The sequence below is a fragment of the Castanea sativa genome, chromosome 3 (genome assembly GCF_040712315.1).
Source record: "Castanea sativa cultivar Marrone di Chiusa Pesio chromosome 3, ASM4071231v1".
Classification (NCBI taxonomy): domain Eukaryota; kingdom Viridiplantae; phylum Streptophyta; class Magnoliopsida; order Fagales; family Fagaceae; genus Castanea; species Castanea sativa.
In genome coordinates, this window is record NC_134015.1 from 5,758,190 (window position 1) to 5,781,944 (window position 23,755).

At 38.5% G+C, this 23,755-nt stretch overlaps 1 pseudogene; it reads left to right on the top strand.

Annotated features, from left to right (window-relative positions):
* The first annotated feature begins 967 nt into the window (after positions 1 to 967).
* LOC142628382 (uncharacterized) overlaps positions 968 to 23,755 on the top strand; it is a 48,127-nt pseudogene continuing 25,339 nt past the window's right edge.

Genomic DNA, 23,755 nt, shown 5'->3' on the forward strand with positions numbered 1-23,755 from the left:
AACAAATAAATGGTAACAAAGGAATAATTAAAAAATAGAGAGAATGGAAACTTGGAAAGTTTATTGGAGACAGATTTGAAAAATGTGATTAGCTAAATTAGAGGTAAAAAAAAGAATGAGTTGTTGGTCAAAATTTAGGTGAAACAGCTAATCTGTTGGAGCACCAGCATCCTACTAGCGAGAGAAATGGAAAAAGGTTTAGACAATTGAATCAATTTTTTTTTTGATGATAATTGAATCAATTTCATATATATTGCTTACAGAACATATTAGAGAAATAGTTAGATAAGTCTTAGAAACACACACATATAGATTAAGTGAAACTAAAAAGAAAAGAAAAGAAAAAATCTATAATCCATAACAAATGTTTGATGAATCTTTCAAACAAATTCAATAACTTCATATTTAAAATAACAGTAGTATTATTTAACTGGAAAAATTATTTGATTTCCCATTATCATTTTTTCTTGAAATTTTTGTTTTTTCGCCCTTTACGTTAACTTTTTCTTCGAAACTCTTTCTCCTCGTTCAATAGGTCACTTCTTTGAGGAATGAATCTTATGATGGGTCATTAAAGACATTACCAAATTAGTAAATAAAAATATATTTAATTTCTCTAATCATGTTGACATGGTAAAAGTATTGTAAAACAAGGACCTAAAAAATTGGAGAAGAATTTTGACCAATAAATGTCATCCCCTAAATTCGTGATCTATCTTAAAACCTTCACTGTCTCCTCCAACACCCCCCACCCCAAAAAAAAAAACACACACACACACCTTTTATATCCACCTCTCAATTCTCTTGACTAAAGGAATTTATATTACCAAACCCTAACGCTCTTCCTCTCTCTCTCTCTCACTCTCTCACTCTCTCTCTCTCTCTCTATGTCCCTTTAACAAACATCCTTAACAAACATCCTTGGGAGCAGGAAATAAAAGGAAAAGAGGAGAAATAGAGGATAGGGATGGAGCATAGCCGATACCGCTCCAATGGAACCGGAGGCCGGAACCTGGAGATTGTGACAGCGAGGAACTTAGCTGAAAACAAAATTTATGTAGGCGGTCGGTCTCGTCCTCCATTTGATCCTCGTATGATAAATTACCATGGGACGTCTAAGAAGTCGTCAAGGACATCCTCTACCCTAACATTGAAAAAATGGTGGAATGATCCTGAATCAAAGAGGAAAAGGAGAGTTGCCAAATATAAGCTCTACAGCGCCGAAGGGAAGATCAAGAGTTCTTTCAAGAAAGGGTACTGTTGGATTAGGAGAACATGCATTATGATGGTACGTAGGCTTTGATGGTGATGATGAGGAGAGAAAGCAAAATAATTGAGAGGTGGGAGAGGGTGAGAGAAAGAGAGACTTTCTAACTTTCTATGCTTTGTCATGCATAATGTGTTAGTTGTTATACATATATATGTATATTATCAAAAGCTTTCTCTCACATCTACTCCACCCCGGCCCTTTGGCTTTATTTCATTCTTTAATTCGATTTTTTTTTAGTTTTGTTTTGGATGAGAGAAATCGAAAATAAAACATGGGATCCTTTGCCATGCGTTAGATTAAGTGAGAGCAAAATAATAAAGAGGGAGAGAGAGAGATAGAGAGAGTTCTATGTTTTTTCATGCATGGCATGTTGTTTGTTATTATCAGAAGCTTTTTCTCGTATATATAAAGTGCTATCCTTTTGCTTTGTGCTTGAAGGGGATAAAAATGGTACGGAGAAGTTGAGGACGGATCGACACTATGACGGTTGGGTGTTGCTGAATGTCCGTCTTGTATAAATTATTTATGGATGCCACGTGGCATGTCGTTTGATATATTTCAGATAAGCCTTTTGCTTTATCCCCACGCAAACGCATGCGCTTAGACCTCTTGCGACACACGTTTGGGAAGACTCCTATATGGAAAGGAACTTGAGAAGGAAGTTGCATCCTTAAAGAAAGGTAATTCTACTCAATATAAATACCTGAGAAACCCTAGGTATGGAGGTACGCATAATATTCTTAACTCTGGCACTCTAGGGTTAAAGGAACAAGATTCTAACTTGACCTTCGGAGGGTATTCGGTCGACACCACACCGGTGCTCTCTTCTAGGTTCTTCGTTTTACTTTTGCGAGGTGTTGCTTTCGTTTGAGGAGTGCTTGGAACTCACGGTGATATTTTCGGCATCATCGAGTTGGCGCCGTACGTGGGAAGAGGAAGAAAATCTTCGATTATTTTTAGCCTCGCTCTATCCACGAGACAAAGAGTTGCATGGCACTCACCCGATCGATGGCGACGAACAACAATCAAGGCGACGAACCACGTGCCACCGCTTTGGAAAAGGCGGGTCCAAACGCTTGCGGCGGCGGTTGAGCGCCTCGCAAACGAGAATCATGATTTGGAAGAACGGATTGCGGCGGATAACCGCAAATCAAAGTGCACCACGGGAAGATCGGGAGGGCGCTAGCCCGAAGGAAGGAACGTGGAAAGACACGAGGGCGACAATGCTCGACTAGACCGAGCGACAAGAAACCAATCCACCACGCACTCTAGAAACGATCTTGACCCATAGCCGAGATGCGGGAGATGAGGGAACGTATGGATGCCATGATGAACGCCCTTAAGGGAAGGGTATCTAGCAATGCGGGCGACCTAGTCCATAGAACGGATTCACCATTCACGGCCATTGGTGAATTCATACCCGTCCGCCGAAGTTTAAAATGCCCCAGTGTGGAAAACTATGACGGATCCAAGGACCCGTTGGATCACTGGCAGGTCTTTCGGAACTCTAATGCATCTTCGGGGTGTCTCGGACGAGATCATGTGCGGGGGCTTTCCTCACCACCTTGAAAGGGCTGCGAGGGATTTGGTACGGCAAGTTGACGCCTAATTCCATCGGCACTTTTAAGGAATTAGGTGCACGGTCGTGTCACACTTCATTGGAAGTCATCGGCACAAGAGGTCTATTGCATGTATATTGGGAATTAAACAACGAGAGGGTGAGACTTTAAGGTCTTATATAGCCCGCTTTAATAAGGAATCCTCTCGATAGACGAGGCCGACGACAAGACACTTGTGGCGGCATTCACTGAAACGGGTTACAAGAGGGTAAGTTCTTATTTTCCCTATGTAAGAATGACCCAAAGACTATGTCCGATGTCTATTACGGGGCGACGAAGTATATGAACGCGGAGGATGCCTTGCGGCCGAGGAGAAGACTACAAACCAAAGAAAAGGGAGAGAGGAAGATATGAAACCGGATAACGGACGAAAAGTGGCTAGAACCGAGAGATCGACGAGAAGGCAGGAGACCCAGCCGCGCTTCGGGGAGGTTCACAAGTTTCACCCTCTCACGGCCCCGATTGACCAAGTGCTAATGCAAATCAAAGATGAAGGAAGCTTGACATTTTCCGGGTAAGTTGAAGGGAGATCCGAACAAGAGGTCGAGAGATAGATATTGCCGCTTTCACGGGACCACGGCCATGATACGACGGATTGTTTTGATTTGAAACAACAGATTGAAGCCCTTATAAGGCAAGGAAGGTTGCAAAGGTTCGTGAGGAAGGAAAGAGCGATCATCCTCGGAGAGCGAGAATCCTAGACGGGAAAACGAGCGTCCCGGACCACCGTGCATGAGACATACGGATGATAATGGGGGGCAACGCTTCGATAGGATCGTCCAAGAAGGCCGAAGGAACTTATTTACGGACGGTACAAAGTGTCCGATCGACGGGACCTTCATTAGAAAGAATACGGCGAAACGGCTCCGGCATCGAGTTTTTTGAAGACGAGGCCGGCGCCTTCACCACCCCCGTGACGACGCGCTTGTGGTTAGCATCCGGGTAGGGGATTTCAACGTCCACGGAGTTCTAGTAGACAACGGGAGCTCGGACGGACATCCTTTACTATCCTGCGTTCCGGCGAGATGGGGATTGCAAAGGAGCGCTGATCCGGCACGCGCGCCCACTCGTCGGCTTTGGGGGAACCCGAGTCCATCCTTTAGGATCGTCACATTGGAGGTGACGGTAGGAGACTACCCAAGACAAATAACTAAAAATGTCTCCTTTCTAGTGGTGGATTGCTCTTCGGCATACAACGCCATACTCGGACGACCTACACTCGCGCATGGAAAGCCATCACTTCAACCTACCATCGATGATCAAGTTTCCCACGAACATGGGGTTGGAGAACTACGCGGAAATCAAGTAGCTAACGAGGGAATGCTACGTGGCCATGATGGAGATGGATGACCTCTGTACGGACAATGAGCATCGAAGAACGAGAGAATAATGGCGAGAACCCCCGTGGAGACATTGGAAGAAGTCCAACTAGATGATTCAAGGCTGATCGAACCACCGGGATAGGAACCTCGGTCGACCAGGCGATTCGACATGCGCTTTTAACGTTCCTTAAAAAGAACCAAGATGTGTTCGCATGGAGCCATGACGACATGCGGGAATAGATCCGGCCGTCATAGTTCATAAATTGAATGTATCACCCTCCTTCCCCCCGGATCCAGGCAAAAGAAACGCGTGTTTGCCCACGAGCGAGATCGGGCCGCGGCGGAGGAAGTGCGGAAGCTACGAGAAGCGGACTTCATACGAGAGGTGTACTACCCCGGGCGGCGAACGTGGTAATGGTCAAAAGTCAAATGGGAAGTGGAGAATGTGCGTTGATTTCACGGATGCGAACAAAGCATGCCCTAAAGACGATTACCCGCTCCCACGGATTGACGCCTTAGTCGACTCGGCCGCAAAACATGAGTTGTTGAGCTTCGTGGACGCCTTCTCGGGGTACAAGCAGTTAAGTTGGAGAAGACGGATCAAGAGAAGACATCATTCGTGACGAGTCGAGGCTTTTTGCTATAAGGTGATGCCATTCGGGCTCGAGAATGCGGGGGCCACGTACCAAAGATTAATGAACAAGATGTTCGAGCACCGGATTGGCGGAACGTCCAAGTCTACGTAGATGACATGTTGGTAAAAAGCGTAAAAGCGTCGGATCATGCGAGGGACCTCCGGGAGACTTTCGACACTCTTCGAACGTACAAAATGAAGGCCGAACCCAAGCAAATGCACATTCGAATGCTTCTTTGGAAAGTTCTTAGGGTTCATGGTGTCCCGGCGGGGCATCGAGGGTCAACCCGAGAAAGTAAAAGCAATAATGGATCTAGCTCCTCCAAGGACGGTGAAGGAAGTGCAAAGCTTGACGGGGAAGATAGCAGACCTTGAATAGGTTTGTATCAAGAGCAACGGACAAGTGTCTCCCTTTCTTTAGGACGCTAAGGAGATCTTTTGAATGGACGGACGAATGCCAAAGAGCATTTGAAGAGTTTAAGGCATATCTACGTGCGCGCGTTGCTAAGCCCGTCTACGCCGGGGGAGGGAATTATTCTGTGCACAGGCATCTCGTCGGCGGCGGTAAGTGCGGCTCTCATTAGAGAAGAAAGGAAGGTACAAAAGCCCGTCTACTTTGTAAGCGGGGCGCTACGAGCGCGAGGAAAGGTACCCACGGATGGAAAAACTCGCCTTCGCGCTTATGCTTCTGGCCGAAAATTGAAACCGTATTTTCAAGCACACGCGATAATAGTCTGACGGATCAACCATTGCGGAGAGCAATGAACAATCCGAAGCCGGCGGACGGATGGCCTTGTGGGCAATCGAGGCGGCGAGTACGATATCCAATACCGGCCACGAGCAGTTGTGAAAGGACAAATATTGGCGGACTTTATTGCGGAGTTCACTACACGTAGGGAGCGGGGGCGACGGAGGAGCCCACGTGGAGAATTCACACGGACGGATCCTCGATAAGCACGCGGGAGGAGTCGGAGTTGTACTCCATACCCCGGAAGGAGATAAGATTGAATGTATGATCGTCCGGGAGTTCCCTACTACGAATAATGAAGCGGAGTATGAGGCCACGATGGCGGGATTGGAGCTTGCAATAGCGAGGTTTGGGGCCGGGGAAGAGGCGATGGTATACTCAGGATTCCCCGAATCGTAGCTAGCCAAGTTAATGGGAGTTATGATTGCGGGAGTGAACGAATGAGAAAGTACCTCGGAGAAGTGAAGGGTCGAACTAATGACCTCCAATTCACAATAACTCAAATCCGAGAAGAGAACCAAGAAGCGGATCGACTTGCAAAGGCTGCTTCGGCCGAACCTATGGTTATCCCGGAACGGTATTATCCTTTGTCCAATATTCGTCGTTGCTAGATAACGTTCGGGTACGGGAGTTAACCAGAGACGATTGGACGATTCCAATTGTGACATACCTCAAGGACGGGAAGCTTCCGGACGGGAAGGAAGAAGCTAGGAAGCGAAGGTTAGAGGCACCGGGTCATACTAATCAAAGGCATCCTCTACAAAAGAGGATTCTCCAGACCATATCTAAGATGCACTAGGCCATGACGAAGCGAGATTATGTAATGAGGGAAGTTCATGAAGGGATTTGTGGAAACCACTCGGGATCGAGGTCTGCAGTACACGAAGCTACTCGAGGAAATTTGGGTATTATTGGCCGACAATGCGGAAGGATGCCCGTATTTACGTGAGAGCACACGATAAGTGTCAACGGTTCGGCAATCTTATTAGGCGGCCAACGGAGGAACTCACACCCATGACGGCCCCATGGCCGTTCGCACGATGGGGATTGGACATCATGGGTCCATTTCCAATGGCGTGAAGACAAGCTGAAGTTCTGGTAGTAGGAATCGACTACTTCACCAAATGGGTGGAAGCGAGAAGCTCTTGCTACAATCACGGAGAAAAATATTCGCAACTTTGTATGGAGAAATATTATACGCCGATATGGGATCCCGAGAGTACTCGTGTCGGACAATGGGAAGCAATTCGACAACGATGCGTTCGAGACTTTTGTTCTCGGCTAGGAATCAAGAATCACTATTCGTCACGCTCGTCCACGGAGCTAATGGACAAGTTGAAGTCACGAACCGGTCCTTGTTAAAGATCATCGAGACCCGGCTCGAGGGGCAAAGGGCATATGGCCGGACGAGTTACCAAGTGTCTTATGGGCGTACGAACGACGGCAAGAACGCCAACGGGAGAAACACCGTTTCGATTGGCGTTTGGTCTTTGAAGCCTCATCTGCAGGCGAAGTAGGTTTGACGAGCTACGCGTGGAAAGCTATGACGAGAATGAGAATGCGAAGCATTACGTCTAGAGCTTGACCTTGTTGACGAAGTCGAGGCAACGGCGGCTCAGGCGGCGCGGTACCGGGGACATGATGGCAAAACACTACAATTCTAAGGTTCGGCAGGGACTTCAAAGTCGGAGATCTAGTGTTACGAAAAGTGCTTGGCGCTACGAAAGATGCATCCACAGGAAAGTGGGTCCCAAGCCCAGGAAGGCCCGTCTCGAATCATTTCATGGCGCGGAAGGGAACGTACTACTTGGAGACATTAGACGGAAAGAAGTTGAGCCATCCACGGAACACGGAGCACACGAAGAGGTACTACCAATAGTGCGACGATCACAATACCTAGGGCTGCCTTACTTTTCGGTTTAGTTTTAGACGATTGTAGTTTTTACTCTTTAAACGACTTTTCTTTTTCATGAACAATTTGGTTTATTGAACTTATGGGAGGAATTTTTTAAATAAATGCATGCGTGAAAATCTACGTGTCCACATAGTGGACGGAACCAAGTAGTGGACAGATCCCCGTAGTGGACGGATCACCCAAAGGGTGAAGAACCTACGAGTCCACATAGTGGACGGATCACCCGAGGGTGAAGAACCTACGAGTCCACATAGTGGACGGATCACCCAAAGGGTGAAAAACCTACAAGTCCACGTAATTGGACGGATCACCCAAAGGGTGAAGAACCTACACATCCACGTAGTGGACGGATCACCCGAAGGGTGAAGAACCTACAAGTCCACATAGTGGACGGATCACCCCGAGGGTGAAGAACCTACACATCCACTTAGTGGACGGATCACCCAAAGGGTGAAGAACCTTCAAGTCCACATAGTGGACGGATCACCCCAAAGGGTGAAGAACCTACACATCCACGTAGTGGACGGATCACCCGAAAGGGTGAAGACCTACACATCCACACGTAGTGGACGGATCACCCAAAGGGTGAAAAACACGAAAGTCCACATAGTGGACGGATCACCCAAAGGGTGAAGAACCTTCAAGTCCACATAGTGGACGGATCACCCGAAAAGGGTGAAAAACCTACGAGTCCACATGAGTGGACGGATCACCCAAAGGGTGAAGAACCTGCCGAGTCCACATAGTGGACGGATCACTTGGTGAAGAACCTACACGTCCACATAGTGGACGGATCACCCAAGGGTGAAGAGCCTACAAGTCCATATAGTGGACGGGTCACCCATAATACGACTTCATAAAATAAGGCGGACCACAAAAAGATTGGAAAATCGAGTTCATAAAGTGGACGGTTAGTTAAAATGGACGGGTTATCGAATATATGACGGATAATAAGTAAGCAACATACCATTTAAGGTTTGATAAGTCAAGTTTAAAAATTACAAATGACGGTTCAAACAAAAAGTTCACTAAACGGTGATAAATTTTTACAAAAGGGAAAGTGTTCTATTTGTTCTTCGGAGATGAATTCCCGTCCAATGGACCGTCGTCTTCTTGAGTAGGAGGTTGAACTTCACCTTCATCGAGTTGGAGCGGTGACGGCCAACACTTCATCTTGTACTCTACGGCTGGACGGATTGCGCGATTGTTTGCCCCTTGAGCATCGATGTTGATGTGAGATAAGTCCAACTCGGGGGTACGACGACTTAACACGACGGATAGCGTCGTCGAACCGCGTCTAAGGAGTTTCCGAGCTCCGTTATAAGATTCTCGGAATCACGGTATTCTTGGACGGCTATCTCCTTGGCATTGTCAAGCTTCGACATCGTCTCCGTCGATTGCTTATCTTTATTATTCAAAAGTTCACGTAGATGCCCATTCTCTTTCTCCACTTCGCCTCTAACGCTTGCTCGAGCACTTGAGCTTTACATCCATGTTAATCTTATAGGTCTTCGACTCATGTAACTCCTCCTCCATCGTCTTGTTTTTCGTCTCGGACGGTCCATGGATGTCTCGTGGTTAAGGCAACGGCCAAAAAGCCCCTTCATCATCACCATAGCACGAAACAAAAGAAGAACGATGTCAAGATAATAACGGGCATAAAGTAACTTAGCAACAATAGTAGACGGATCCAAAATTACGAGCAAGGGTGAAGAGTCTGTTTCACCCATCGCTTCCGTCGAGTGGTTTCCAAGGTGCGTAGTCGTCGGCGGTCGGCATGGACGACATCTTCTCGAGAGCATAGCTCGAGTCTTCTCGGAAGAGGACGGGTGGTTTCTCCCCGAAGGTGTTGGACCCTTCATTAAACCCTTGCCTTTCCGTGTTTGACGGGAGTTTTTCTCGGCTTGTAAGGCCACGACGGGTTCAACGGTAGTCCTTTGTTTCTTCGGAGGACGGTCCGCCTTCTCATGTTGGATTCGTTTTGACGATGCCGTATGGGTCGTCCCCTTTGCTTGACCCCCGTCTGTTTTTCTTTCTTACTGTCTTTGTTTAATAAGGGCTCTCCTCCTGGCGGCGTCCATTTCTGCAAATCAAAGACGGATGAGAGAGGAAAGGTAAAAAAAAAAAAAAAAAAAAAAAAAAAAAAAAAAATGAAAGACGGGTATAGTTTTGACGAACTTACGTTTTCGAACTACGGTATCGTATTGACGGGCAGCGGATGATGGTTCGGGTCCGTCACAATACCAATTCGGAGTATCGAGCGTGACGAGTTGAGCCCGAGTTCTTTCCTGCCGGTTTGTCTTGTTAAAAATTCTCTCCAAAAAACTCCCCGCACTCCAAGTCAACTTTGAGGACGGTCCCGAGCTGCAATAAAGGACGGTTAGACTTAGAAAATAAATTAAATTGACTTTAAAGATTGGACGGAAGCAAAAAGGGGTACATGCCGACGGAGGCATTATGCCCCATGTTGTGTCGACGGGCATGTTAGATACATCTCCTTGACGGCACGTCCATTCGTCCCCTTCTAAAAAAGTAACGACTCTTCCGAGTCTCTGTTGAGTACGGAGTGTCAGCGACGAGCCTCGATAAGGGACTTCTAGCTACAAAGCTATACATCCCCTTGGACTTGACGATCTGTTGGACGGTAACAATGGAAAAATTCTTCCACCGTCAACCTTCGGGCGCCTTCGGACATCGCCCCGTACAAAACCTCGGCCCCAATGAACACTCTCCGGGCATTTGGGGAGATTTGGGTGACGGATAGTCCAAGGTATTGAAGAAGTCGACGGTGAAGAGAACTCAAGGGAAATCGAGCCCGCCTTTAAAGCTTGCTCGTAGATCCCGACACGTCTACCCCACTTGTAGTAGCATTTCTCGGACTTGTTTGGAAGACGTAGACGGATGTTGTACGGTATTTGGTACTTTGTCCTAAGTGTGTTGAGTTGAGATTCGGTCATGGACGATCTAAAATCGTTTACCGTCCGAGAGGCGGCATAACGAACTCCCCAAGGCCATACGGAGCCCAGTGCGGTGGACGGGAGGATCCACACCGTCCAAGCTACTAGTGGACGATTCCCGAACTCTCCGTCTCTAGACCACCATCAAGGGAAGAAGAGGTACTTGACGGATCCCTCTCTTCACTTGAAGTGTCGGGATCTCTTGGATGCGACGGAAACTTTTCATCGTAGCCGCCTCGCGGACAAACGACGGTTACTTGACGCACTAGACATTACCTACATTTATGACGGTATAACCTAAGACACCGACGGTTCTAAAGAAAGTGCATATACTTAAAACAATGAAATTCAAAGAAAGACGGAGAAAGGTTTGGAATACATAGGATTTGCTGAACGACGGAAGGCAACGTAGTTGTGGACGGTTGCGCTCTGCTCACAAGTTTTTGACAAGAAGAAGAAATGAAGGGAGGAATATGCGGCCTTTTATAGAGCAAAGGGCACGGAATACGAAGCGACGCCTCGGATTTGGGAAATAGCCAATCCACGAGGGCCACGTGCTCTTCGTCGAAATACGAGCCACGTGTCATCCGTCATGGTATACCAAACCCGTTCCCATCTAATACATTGTATACGGTCATTCCATGGATCCGTCGAGTTGCAAGGACGGATCCAAGGACGAAGGGGCAAGCGAAGGGGATAAAAATGGTACGGAGAAGTTGAGGACGGATCGACACTATGACGGTTGGGTGTTGCTGAATGTCCGTCTTGTATAAATTATTTATGGATGCCACGTGGCATGTCGTTTGATATATTTCAGATAAGCCTTTTGCTTTATCCCCACGCAAACGCATGCGCTTAGACCTCTTGCGACACACGTTTGGGAAGACTCCTATATGGAAAGGAACTTGAGAAGGAAGTTGCATCCTTAAAGAAAGGTAATTCTACTCAATATAAATACCTGAGAAACCCTAGGTATGGAGGTACGCATAATATTCTTAACTCTGGCACTCTAGGGTTAAAGGAACAAGATTCTAACTTGACCTTCGGAGGGTATTCGGTCGACACCACACCGGTGCTCTCTTCTAGGTTCTTCGTTTTACTTTTGCAGGTGTTGCTTTCGTTTGAGGAGTGCTTGGAACTCACTGGTGATATTTTCGGCATCATCAGTGCTATACTCTATTGCGATTTTTGGTTTTTTTCTGGACGAGATATCATCCCAAGCAAAACATGCATTGCCGTTTTCTTAATTTGTTTTGTATGATTTAGATATGAGAGGAAAGAGGAAGGGGGGATGGCTTCGAATAGAAAAAGGGTTACTTGTGCTTGAAAAAAAAGTAGTGAAAAAATGGTTCAATTATTGGTTTTATATATCATATATATATGAAAGGTTCTGTTTTTCTCTAATATATATATCTGATTCCTGGACAAGAAGAACATGGGGCTATTCATATATGCGGCATAACATGGGAAAGCTTCTACAATAATTTTTTTGAATGGTTTTTCTTTTGTTGTTGATAATTTCATAGATTTTTATTATTAATTTTTTAGTAAAGTTACAACAGTGGGAAGGGTTGATTTGAGTTTTGATTCTCTTTATTAAGAAGAACATATAATGTAATTGAATTATAAGGCTCTGCACTTTTCATTTCTTTTTTAAATGGTTAATAATCTTTTAGATGTGGAAGATGTTATGTCTCTCTCACCTGGCAAATATGCCTGAAAAATATTTTACTATGATATGTGAAGTTCATAGTAGAACTTATGGCATTCACTCCATATCCAAGATGATTACTCTTTATTATAAGATCAAAAATCTAATTAATTTTTGGTGAAAACATGGATTGAATCTTAGTTTTCTTATTCGATATCAATAGACTTTACTAATTGAACTAAATGAAACTCACCTCCCTAGTACACTTTAAGGAGCACAAAGATGGCAAATGGACTTGTATTCTAATACTTTTTAATCTATACATTAACAAATCAAATTCAGTCTAAACCACTTGTGAATAAAGTGTGATTATCCATTTGTTTTTACATCTAAGCTTGATAGTTTCACTCTAACTGAAGACTACTCTTATAACTAATAGATTTCCCAGTTCTCTAAAACACGTACAGATATTATCAGCATCCACTTGTTTAGTGCTTTGCAGGTTGGTAAAGCATCCCATGCTATTTTCTAGATCAATAACTTTAACCTTTCATGCATCTTTATCTTCCTTAAATCTTCCTCTCACTGGGAAGCGGGGACTATTTTGAAGAAATCTGGTTCTTGATCAAGCCAACAGCCCTCAACTTTAAATCAAATACATCCAATCACACATTCAACTTAGAGACATCAAGGCATGATTCAAGATCAAGTTTTATAGCCCTTCGGATTGTAAAGTTTCTTGGAGATCAAATCAGATGAGTTTTATTGTATTTTTTCATTGTAAAGAGTCATACAAAAGATTGTACTCTCATATATACAAATCAATATAAATTTATAATTTATTACACTATTTCATGACCATGTGATTTATCTTTTTATGAATTTTGTGTGTACAGGCCATAAATTCAAGACCAATAGAAAAAAAGAAAAGAAAAGAAAAGTTCATTTCAATAGTCTAAGGGTAAAACTACTAAATTATCATTTTATGCCATTAGAAGACTTCAAATCCAATCTAAATTCTATCGCAATGTTTAATGAACAAAAAGTCATTTTTTGAATAGAGATTAGAGTATCATACTTGAAGAGAATGAGAAATAAGATTTCAACATTTGAAAAACATGATTTAAAATTGAATTGAAGACATAGAATAAAGAATAACTATATTAATCCTTAAAAAAATGGTGCAATTAAAAATAAACAAAATGTTTAACGAGGGAGATTTTCTGGGTGTATGAGGGATTTAGTTTCTTTTCCTGTAAGATTTTTGGTGGGAGATATTAAGGAAGATGAGAAAATGAAGGAGAGTGTCAGTCTCTGCCCAGCTCGTATGGATGAGAGGGAGAATTGGAATGTGTTTAATTTCAAGTGGGTTTAGACTTTACAGACTTTGGTTCAGGTCTTAGTGGGCTGGTTTTCAAGAGTCTAATGTGTTGATTGGTGAAGGACCCAGATGGATTGGGTTTAAATGCTTTGTGTTGTTTAATGTGGACTTGGGTTGAACTTTGCTTAATTTGAACTGGGCTTTAGATTTAACTGCCATTTTTGGCTCAATATTTTTAGATGAGTTGTGTTTGTATATTGACAATTTTTGGATGGCTAAGAATTAGGAACTTAAGCTTAGGATGAGAATCTCAACATTGTTATATAATTGAGCCTGATGCTCTCTTCAGGCTGTGGTACATGCTATACAGGTTCATAAATTGGAGCCAGGTTGGGAAGTTCATAAGCATAATTTTGTGTGTGATATCTAGTCCATCTTGAAGACCTTAAAGAGATAAAACTATTTTGTTTAGAGTAAGCTTGGTATCACAATCCACAACTTTGTCACAACTTGTCCATGTGGCGAGTTGTAAGTGGTGGAATTGTAAACCCATATCATCCTATCAAAGTTGTGAAAATTGTTGTGGGCCTTGTGGCAGTAGCCTTACTCGTTTTTTTAAGTTTCTAATATATGTTATAATATGACAACCCACCATTGTTGTAATTGGGCTCTTGTTTAATGTTTCTAATTTTCAAGGCCTTTTTATAGTTTTATTACTCCCTACCAACTTTCCTTGGGAGGTTTTTCATTCTCTAACGTATGACATTAATTTTACTGATAAATGAAAGTTCCATTTAAAAAAAAGAGGCTGAGAACTTTTTTTTGCTAAATAAAAGGCTAGGAACCTAAACTTAGGTTGGTAACACTACAAGATTTCCATTTGTAATCTTGTAACTCCTTTTTTTTTTTTTGAGGAATAATGTTGTAACCTTTTTTTTTTTTTTTTGAGAAGAACAATCTTGTAACTTAGTGTCTGTTTGGCAAAATTATTTTTGCTAACTTATTTTACTATTCAGTTTATTTTTACTACTATTCATGGTCTCACTGCACTTTTTGGTACTATTTATGAGTCCTATTGTACTATTTTAGTAAAATAAACGGATCCCAAATAGGCCCTTAGTCTGAATATTTGTAATTTCTATTGGGTGTAGATAGTATTTGAGGTGAAAAGGAAATTATAAATATGCGGTGAGCCCAAAAATTTCAAGAGGACAAAAAGGCTCGCAATAGTCAATGCAGGCAAGGTCCATATGTAAAATAAGAGGAAGCCGAAAAATTAATCTAAATGGTCTGTTGTTATTTTTATTTTAAAAAAAGGTCCAATACCAATTCAACAAGCCTAATCTAAACTCGAAAATGGGTTTACTTGAAAATCAGTAGGCCTAACATAGAAAAGCACAACTTCAACTTCACGTGAATGAAGTGTATAAAGACAAATTCAACATGGTTGGCCTATCATATGGATAGTGTAAATTACTAATTCAATATTGAGTATTTATTGACAGATCAAATGTAGCCTAAACCACTTGTAAATGAATTCAGCAAAAAAAGAAAAAACCACTTGTAAATGAAGTGTGTGTGTGTATTTTTTTAATTTTTTTTTGTTGATGGGAATGAAGTATAATATTTTGGGTTTGGTTACTAACAAATTCTGATGACCTATGATTATCTATTTGTTTTTATGTCCAAGCTTAATATCTTCACTCTAACTAAAGACTATTTTTATAACTAAAACACTTTTTCCAGTTCTCCAAAACACTAACAGATGCTATCAGCAGCCTCTTGTTTACTGCTTTGCGGGTTGGCAAAGCATCCAATGCTATTTTCTAGATCAATAACTTTAACCTTTCATGCATCTTTATCTTCCTTAAATTTTCCTCTCACTGGGAAGTAGGGGACTAGTTTGAAGAAATCTGGTTCTTTGCTCTAAAAGTCTAAAAGGTAAGTTGATCTTATAGTGAAACCTCGCTTTGGTTATGTACCCAGTTTCATTTACCAATCTGGTGGAAGAGCAAAATTCTGATTTTACAAATACAATTAGCTGTTGCTTGGTATAACTTATTTCTATCCCAAGTATTCAGGTCCGTTTGGAAACAACTTATTTAGCTGAAACTGAAAATTTTTTATTGAAAATATTATAAGAAAAAACTAAAAGATAGCTGAATAATATAATGAGACCTATAAATAATACCAAAAAGTGTAATGGGATCTATAAATAATAGTAAAAATAAGCTAAACACCTAAAAAGTTTTGGGTTTCATCACTTTCCAAACATATCTTTGACCAAATTCAATTCTGGAGGCCTATCTCCTTGACGCTTTGGAATGAGTCTATATAACAGAGTCATCCATGACCGTAGGTCATCCCAAATACAGGTAGATGAGTTCGATCCCACTAATAACCCACTTCCCTTTTTTAAAGTTTCTTTGCTGTGAATTATATTTTTCCACAGCCAATAGCCAGTTTTGGGTGAGGGAGCTTACATGAAGCTTTTTCCTCTTGGGTAGAATCAGTTTTCACCCATATCTTTTCTGAGTTTTGAACCAAATTCCAACTCAAATTTGTGATAAGGGCTCTGTTGAAATCTTGCATTCTTCTTCTACCCAAAACACCTTCTTTAGGCTTGCATAGTGATGCTTAGCTTTTAAGTGGCAAGCACTTCCCATTTGAATTCTCACCCTAAAAGAAAGATCTACAAGCTGCATTAATTTTAATTAGTATAAACGATTTTTGGAATTTCAAGGGACGACATTGTGTATATAGGAGTGGTTGTTGCTACTGACTTAATCAAAGTGAGACGACCAGCCTATGAAAGTACTTTGGCCATCCAGCCATTTAGCATAAATTGATAATTAGAGAAAGGAAAGTGTTTCATTGTTGTAATCGTGAATGAAATGAAATATTCTTCTTCTCAGTAGACTGGAAGGCTGATTGTGGCAGAATAGACGGATGAGTTGACTTTGGTAGAGATAAAAAGGTTTTACTAACGTAGGACATGTATTAATAAACTATTTTTTTGAAAAAAATTATAAGAAAAAAAGTGACTAATTTTTTTTAACAATTTTTTTCAATTTTCTATAAAAAAGAAAAAAGAAAAAAGAAAGATAATTAAAGACATACATTAACCAGACTCGAGATAAAAATAGAGTTTGAGGGCAATAAATGAAAATTAGCCAACTCAATGGGGGAAAATAGACTTGGCATTTACTTTGTGGTAAACTTGCCTTCATCCTTTTAGTGTATGTGTGTTTCACTACAAGCACAACAACCAAAAGGTGTGTAAGATTACAAATTTACTACTTCTTTGATTTCTCCTCCCCTTGCTACCAAACCTTACCTCCCTAGGTTTGATGCTGATGGGTTAGGTCTTTTGTAAGTCTTTATTGTTATTTTGGTTGGACCCCTTTCGATGTGGCCCTTTTTTGTTAAACCATGTTAGGCTCCTTTGTCTGCAGCATGACTTGAGCTAATTTCCCCAAATTTTAGTGGCTCGTGCTTTTGGGCTTTATTGATTTGGACCTTTAAGGCCTTTTTTTTTTGGTTAAACCACCCGGTATTCGGAACCACAGGGGCTCCAACTAAATCCGGATTCGAGCCGGGTAGGACCACAAGGGCGGCAAAGCTCTCCCAACCGAGTTTTAATGCAGCTGCATGCCCAAGGCTCGAACACGAGACCTTGGTTAAGGCCTTTGTAACTTAGTTTTTAAGGTTTGGGCCTTTTGAGACCTTAGTTAAAATAATAGTAACAATAAATAAGGCTTGAACAAGAGGCCTTAAGTATTTCCTTAATTTAAATTATGGGATAAAATCAATTACAAATAGGTGATCAATCACACGTTAGAAATCCAATAGTTGGTAGCTAGGCTAGTTTCTTAAGATTTTATTGGCATATTGTTTGGGTTTCTATATTTGGGCATTTTGAGATATTAGTTAAAATAATAATAATCACATCAATATATACGTCAATATATATATATAAATAAATATAATAGGCGAAGTAGAGAAAAATTTCAATTGCAATTCTAAATTAGAATTCTAATTTTGTGTCATGTGTCAAGATTTATGTGGTTCTATTTGTCTAAATTTAAGTGGATTAGTTGTAATTCCGGTGTGCTCATTTTTTTTTTCTACACCTGCGTATTTCAAGGTTCATCTCCCCACACTTGCGTATTTTAAGGTTCATCTCCCCACACTTGCGTATTTTAAGGTTCATCTCCCCTTCTTCAATAATAACCTTCATATACAGCTCCCTTGTTGTTCCATGAATGCTATGGAATTTGATAAAAATCTCTCGGTATCAACGATGCATGTGTTTGGATATTTCTGTATCTTATATAAAAAGAGGTTTTCCATAGATTCAGATTGTACTCACAATTTTAATGGTCCTAGTTTATGCTTCCTAAGGTTTGATAACTTCTTTCTTTTATCTGCCTATACTTCGTTTTTGTGAATAATTGTTACTGTTTAATTATAAAAAAAAATTGTTTTCCTATCATTGATGTTGCATGTTTATTTTCTGTTTCATAACAAGTTGCAAAGAAACTCAAAATTTTAATGATCCTGGTTTATGTTCTGCAAAACAAATTCCAACCATTCCTAAGGTTTGATTACTCATTTCTTTCATCTGCCTATTGTTTCCGTCATTTTTGTGAACAATTTTTATTCTTTAATTATAAAAGTTTTTTGTTTGCCTATGATTGATGTTACATGTTTATTTCCTATTTCATGTTTCATAAAAGTTTTTTTGTTTGTCTATGTTAACCAGGTTTCCCCTGATTGCGTAATAATATATGCTGTAAACAGCTTATTATCTTGACAAAAGTCGTTTATGTTTTCACAAATTATGTTCTTATTTGCTTTTTTCCCCCCACAGGAGATTATCATAATATTGAAAATTTTGTTGCCAACGAATTGAGTCTTTAGAACTACTAATTTCCTTACCAAAGGCATAGTCATTAGACAGAACATAATTTTTAATTTTAAGATAAGCCAGAAGTATTTTGTAAATATTGAAAAGAAGACAAATCAAATATGAAATTCAAAAGCATAGTCATTAGACGGAACATAATTTAAATTTTTTTTTTTTTTGAGAAATAATAACAACATGCTACTAACCTCGCAATTCGAACCCTTTCTCCCTTAGACTCCAAGCACTTTGTGCATGGAGAGATGTTAATTCAGCTACAAGGCTTTCGACATAATTTATAAGTTTAAGATAAGTCAGGAGTATTTTGTAACTCAATGGATAGCATCCTCTCCTGAATTAGTTGAATCATAGTTCAAATCTCTCATAATTTTTGTAACCATTCAATTGTTTTTTTTTTTTTTTTTAATTGTAGAAAAAGATCTATGTTCAGAAAGCAATGACCCAATTATGAATCTGTCTTCATAGTTGTTTCTGGATTCTTCTCATTGTATGGTTCAATAAGTAATAATTAATAAGTTTGATCAATTTTCTTCTCTATGTTATGACTTTTTTTCCTTCCTTCTAAGCAAATTCAATTCCTTTATGTTTTACATTGATTTTCGTTTTTGTTGATTCATTGAACTGTTTTGTGTTATATTCCTGGGATTCGAATCATTGCCCACTTTCTAATAATGTGAATCGTTAGGGGACTAAAATAGCAATTCAATAAACCTAATTAACCACTAACATTAACTGTAAGGTATTAATATTAACAGATAGAAACAATGAAATTCATTAAGAACCAATTGCAATATAAAATTCTATACGAATTGAACCATTTCACCATCAAATTCATGTATAATCATTTCAAAATTCTTAAGCACGTGATTATTATGTATTGTTATTTAATATCATACTATGAACCTTAAAAAATGATTTTATTATAAATAGTAGATAAAATATTATAATACTATTTCAAACAACACAACAGTATGAAAACTTTAAAAAACCTTCCTAATGACATATGGGTTGAAATCTTTTCGAAAGTGAGCAAAGATTCGGCAACACTCTTAGGAAACATTAAGTTAAGGTAAAAAAACTATTTCTTCAATTTGTATCTACTTATTCATTTCCCTCTCTATAAATAATTCAGTCTATTAATTTAATTTTTTCCTTTGTCTTAATTAGTTGCAAACGCTTCAAGAAGTTAACAGAAAAGAAATTAATCCTCCAACAAATTGAGCTGACTCTGTATTTCCATCATCCAGCTCTACTACATGACAAAGAAAAAAGCTTAATATTTTCATGTTATGAAGCAGAAAATCCTTATGCGCTACTGATAGTGGGAAGCTACCAATATTTTTTGAATGAAGAAGTCGTTGTAGGAAAAAAAATAATTGAAAAAACTCTTCCATGTGGCAATTTTATTGCACCTTATATTTATGGAATCATGCTACTTTGTGAGTCAAATAATGAAGGCATTGATAACTTTTTGGAAATTTAAAATGATGAACATGGAAAGCATTGGCTTGTCAAATGCCGAAAAATGCTTCGACTACTTACTGTAAGAACCAACATGTATAAAATTCCAAACTTTCAAGCATGCCACAAATTTTTAATGAGACATTGGAACCAAGATGAACCTTATCCTTACGGTTATGAAGAATTTGTAGTGATGTGCAAAAAATGCTCAATCGACCTTGAAATGTTTAAGTTGGTGCATAGGCTACTTTAAGTCTCTTTTATTGTATTTTTTTACTCTAATTATAGTATCACTTAAATAATAAGATGCAATATTATGTTCCATTGTTAATTGTTTGTTAAGCTTTGGCAAAAGTTTTACAATTATGATTTTCTTAATGGTTTGCCAAAATCAATGATTATAGATTGTGGAAAATTCAAAGTGTAATCAACCTTATCCTTGTGATTATCAAAAATTTGTAGTTAAATCTAATATATATTTTTAATGTTTTATCTAATTCTATCCTCTTTGTGATAAACCCAAAAAGACAAAAAAGAAATTGCCCAATAGTATCACTACAATTATCCATTTCCCGTGTGATTATCAATAGTATTTAAATTATATATATATATATATATATAAGAATTATACTATGCATCTTAATGTGTATTTTCAGTATATCCATGCAATTGTAAAAAAATTACATAATGCAAAGTTTTTTTAATCAAAATTTTCTGGTTAATAATATAAATTTAGACTTAACTAAGTCTTTTAAACATGAATAAATCTACCTAATAATATCCTTACAACATTTTTAAAGACTTAACAAAATATAAAAATAACTATTTATCAATAGTATTTACATTATATATATAAGAATTATACTATGCATCTTAATGTGTATTTTTTAAATATATCCATGCAATTGTAAAAAAAATTATATAATGCTAAGTTTTGTTAATGAAATTTTCTAGTTAATAATATGAATTTAGACTTAACTAAGCCTTTTAAACATGAATAAACTCATGATTAATAAATAAATAAAAACAAAATCAATAGTATCACTTAAATAATAAAATGCAATATTTTTTTTCATTGTTTTATTAAATGATATCCATTCCCGTTTGATATTTAAACATTAATTTAGACTTAACTAAGCCTTTTAAACTTGAATAAACTCATGATTAATAAATAATAATAAAAACAAAACCAATAGTATCACTTAAATAATAAAATGCAATTTTTTTTTCATTGTTTTATTAAATTATATGCATTCTCATGTGGTAGCACGGGTTACATACTGGTATATATAAAGTAGAGACTTCATGCGAGAGTGTATAAGGTCGTGCTATGTGGTGCTTTAATTTTGTATTTAGCTTTTTTTAAACATTTTTCATTAAGTTTTTTTACTATTACCAAAAAGTTTGCATTAATTTATTCTACTGTTATCTCATTAATTGTTTGAGCTTACACTACACTTTTCTCTTTTCTTCATGTTTTTTAGCGTACCCATCGTTTTAATATTAAAAACAAAAGCAAAAAAATAATAATTAAGGACTAATAGTAATAATTAACCAAATAAGGCCCTAGAGAGAGATACAGAAACACGTAAATATTGTGGATTGTTAAATGAAACGCATTATTTCACTAATACCAAAATAAAAGACTTGAGATTGCCAAAGTATTTGTGAGACAAAGAAAGAGGAATTTGAGGGGCCACCACCTCTGTAATACTAGCCTCCCACTACTATCAAGCCGTCAAAACCCCTAAGAGTAACTTTTTTTTCTTTTTTCTTTTTAAATTAGGAGATTAAATATGATTTAGGTTTGTGTAATTTAGTTGGATAGTTTTTGTTTTAGGTATATAAGTAGAGAGAACATTTGGTGCATAATGTAAAGTCATATTCTACCATAGATTTAAATCATTTATAAGACACATGCATACTTGCCCACACCATGTCTTAATGTTGCACTATCGATGAGTGGAAGATGGTGAGAGAGTTAAGCATACTTTTATTTCATGGTATGCAATCTGTGAACGCAACACAAATTAATTAATTTTCATGATCTTGTTACTCTTTTGCATTTATTTTTGGTTTCTTGATTTTTTTAAAAATTAATCTTACCTTAAGAATGCTATAAATGTGCACTGAGGTTACTAAACTAATTTTTAATATCTCAAAATGTATATGTTTCTTTACTTTAATTTAGTTTACTTTTTCTGTATAATATATGTACAACATTCTCCAAAACCATCTTATATAAAATATCATAAAATCATCCATGCAATGCATGGTAAACTTACTGGTAATAATAATAAATAAGGCCTAAACAAGAGCCCTTAGGGATTTTCTTACTTTAAAGTAAGGGATAAAATCAATTGCACATAGGTAATCAGACCTTAGAAACTCAATGGTTGATGACAACTCCTTTAAAAGAATAAAAAGACATACGCACACATCCTCCCTAGAATCACACACAATTCTCACCCCCCCCCCCCCCCCCACCAAAATCATGTTCACGTCACTAAGGCTCCAAAAGTCGGATGGGGTTTGGCCAAAATCTAGGGTAAAAAATTAGTTTAATTGTTTAATCATTGATTACTTCAAACTTATGCCCTTGTCTCACACCTCATTCTCTCTCTTTTTTTTTCTTCTACTTTATATCTACTTATGTATAATTTAATTAGTTATTGTTATTGTTATTTTTATTTTTATTAATATTGGTATTGTTATTATTTATGTAGTATACCTTTATTTGTGTAGATCTTTGTTATACTATTTTTTTTTAACCTTTCTAGAAGGTTGTTTGCACAAAAAATACAAAAGGATGAGCTTGTCACACATGACAAATGTAAACAAGATGAATTTGTCATTATTTATTTATTTATTAAATTGACGATGTGAAAAAAAAAAATCTAATTTTACTTGCTATCTTAACAAATCTTTATGGGGTATCAATTTCTTATTCAAATGTATTTTTTTTGTTGGGATTACTCTCAATTTCTATTTTCCTTTTAGAAAAATGTATGTGATTAATAATTTATCATTACATGCTAAAGCAATAACTCATGCAATGCCCTATGTAAAAGATTGCAAGCCTAATAACAATGTCAAATATTGGTTTTAAGGCTCATTATCTGGGCTGCCATGCCATCATAGTTTAAAAGGGTGAAATTAAAGTACAAAATTAGTAAATTAGACGATTATGTAATTTCAAATCTGGCCAAACAGCACTATACTTGCCCGAGTTTGGAGTCAATTGCATTAACTAATGAAAAGGTCGGCTTCCTTTCAACCAAATTATATAACAATGTTGTTAGTCATGAACCCAATATGGTTGGGTACAATTCAGCAATACATTTTTTTTACTATTGTTTTCTAAAAACTTGTTCACACATTTTAGCAGTCAACAAGAAATGCAAGCTTTTCCCCGTATTCTTTTAAAGGATGAAATCAAATGATTGAATTGCCTTCATTCTATATCGCTGAACTTTTTCAACCCAAAATTTAGGGATAATTGCTCACCTTTATTGAAGACTTTCTTCTACATTATATATTGCAGAATTTTCCCAACCCAACCTTAATTGAAGATTTTATTCATTTTTGGCCACTTATTTGTTTATGTATAAGTGATTTCATTTGCCAAAAGCCTTGTAGTTGAGTTGGCACATCTCCATGTACAAAGTGCTTAGGGGTTTAAAGAGGAAAGAGTTCAAACTGTGGGGTTAGTAGTATGTTGTAATTATTTCACAAAAAAAAAAAGTGATTTCATTTATAAAGGTGAGTTAAGTTTTTTGTGGGTTTCAGTTAGTTCAATTGGTAAAATCTGTTGTATAAGAGATCTGGAGTTCAATCCCTGCCTATACTAAAAACTGATTGGTGTCTTGGTCTGATGATAAAGAATTATCATCAGGAGTGGACGTCATAAGTTGAAACTCCCTAAAAAAA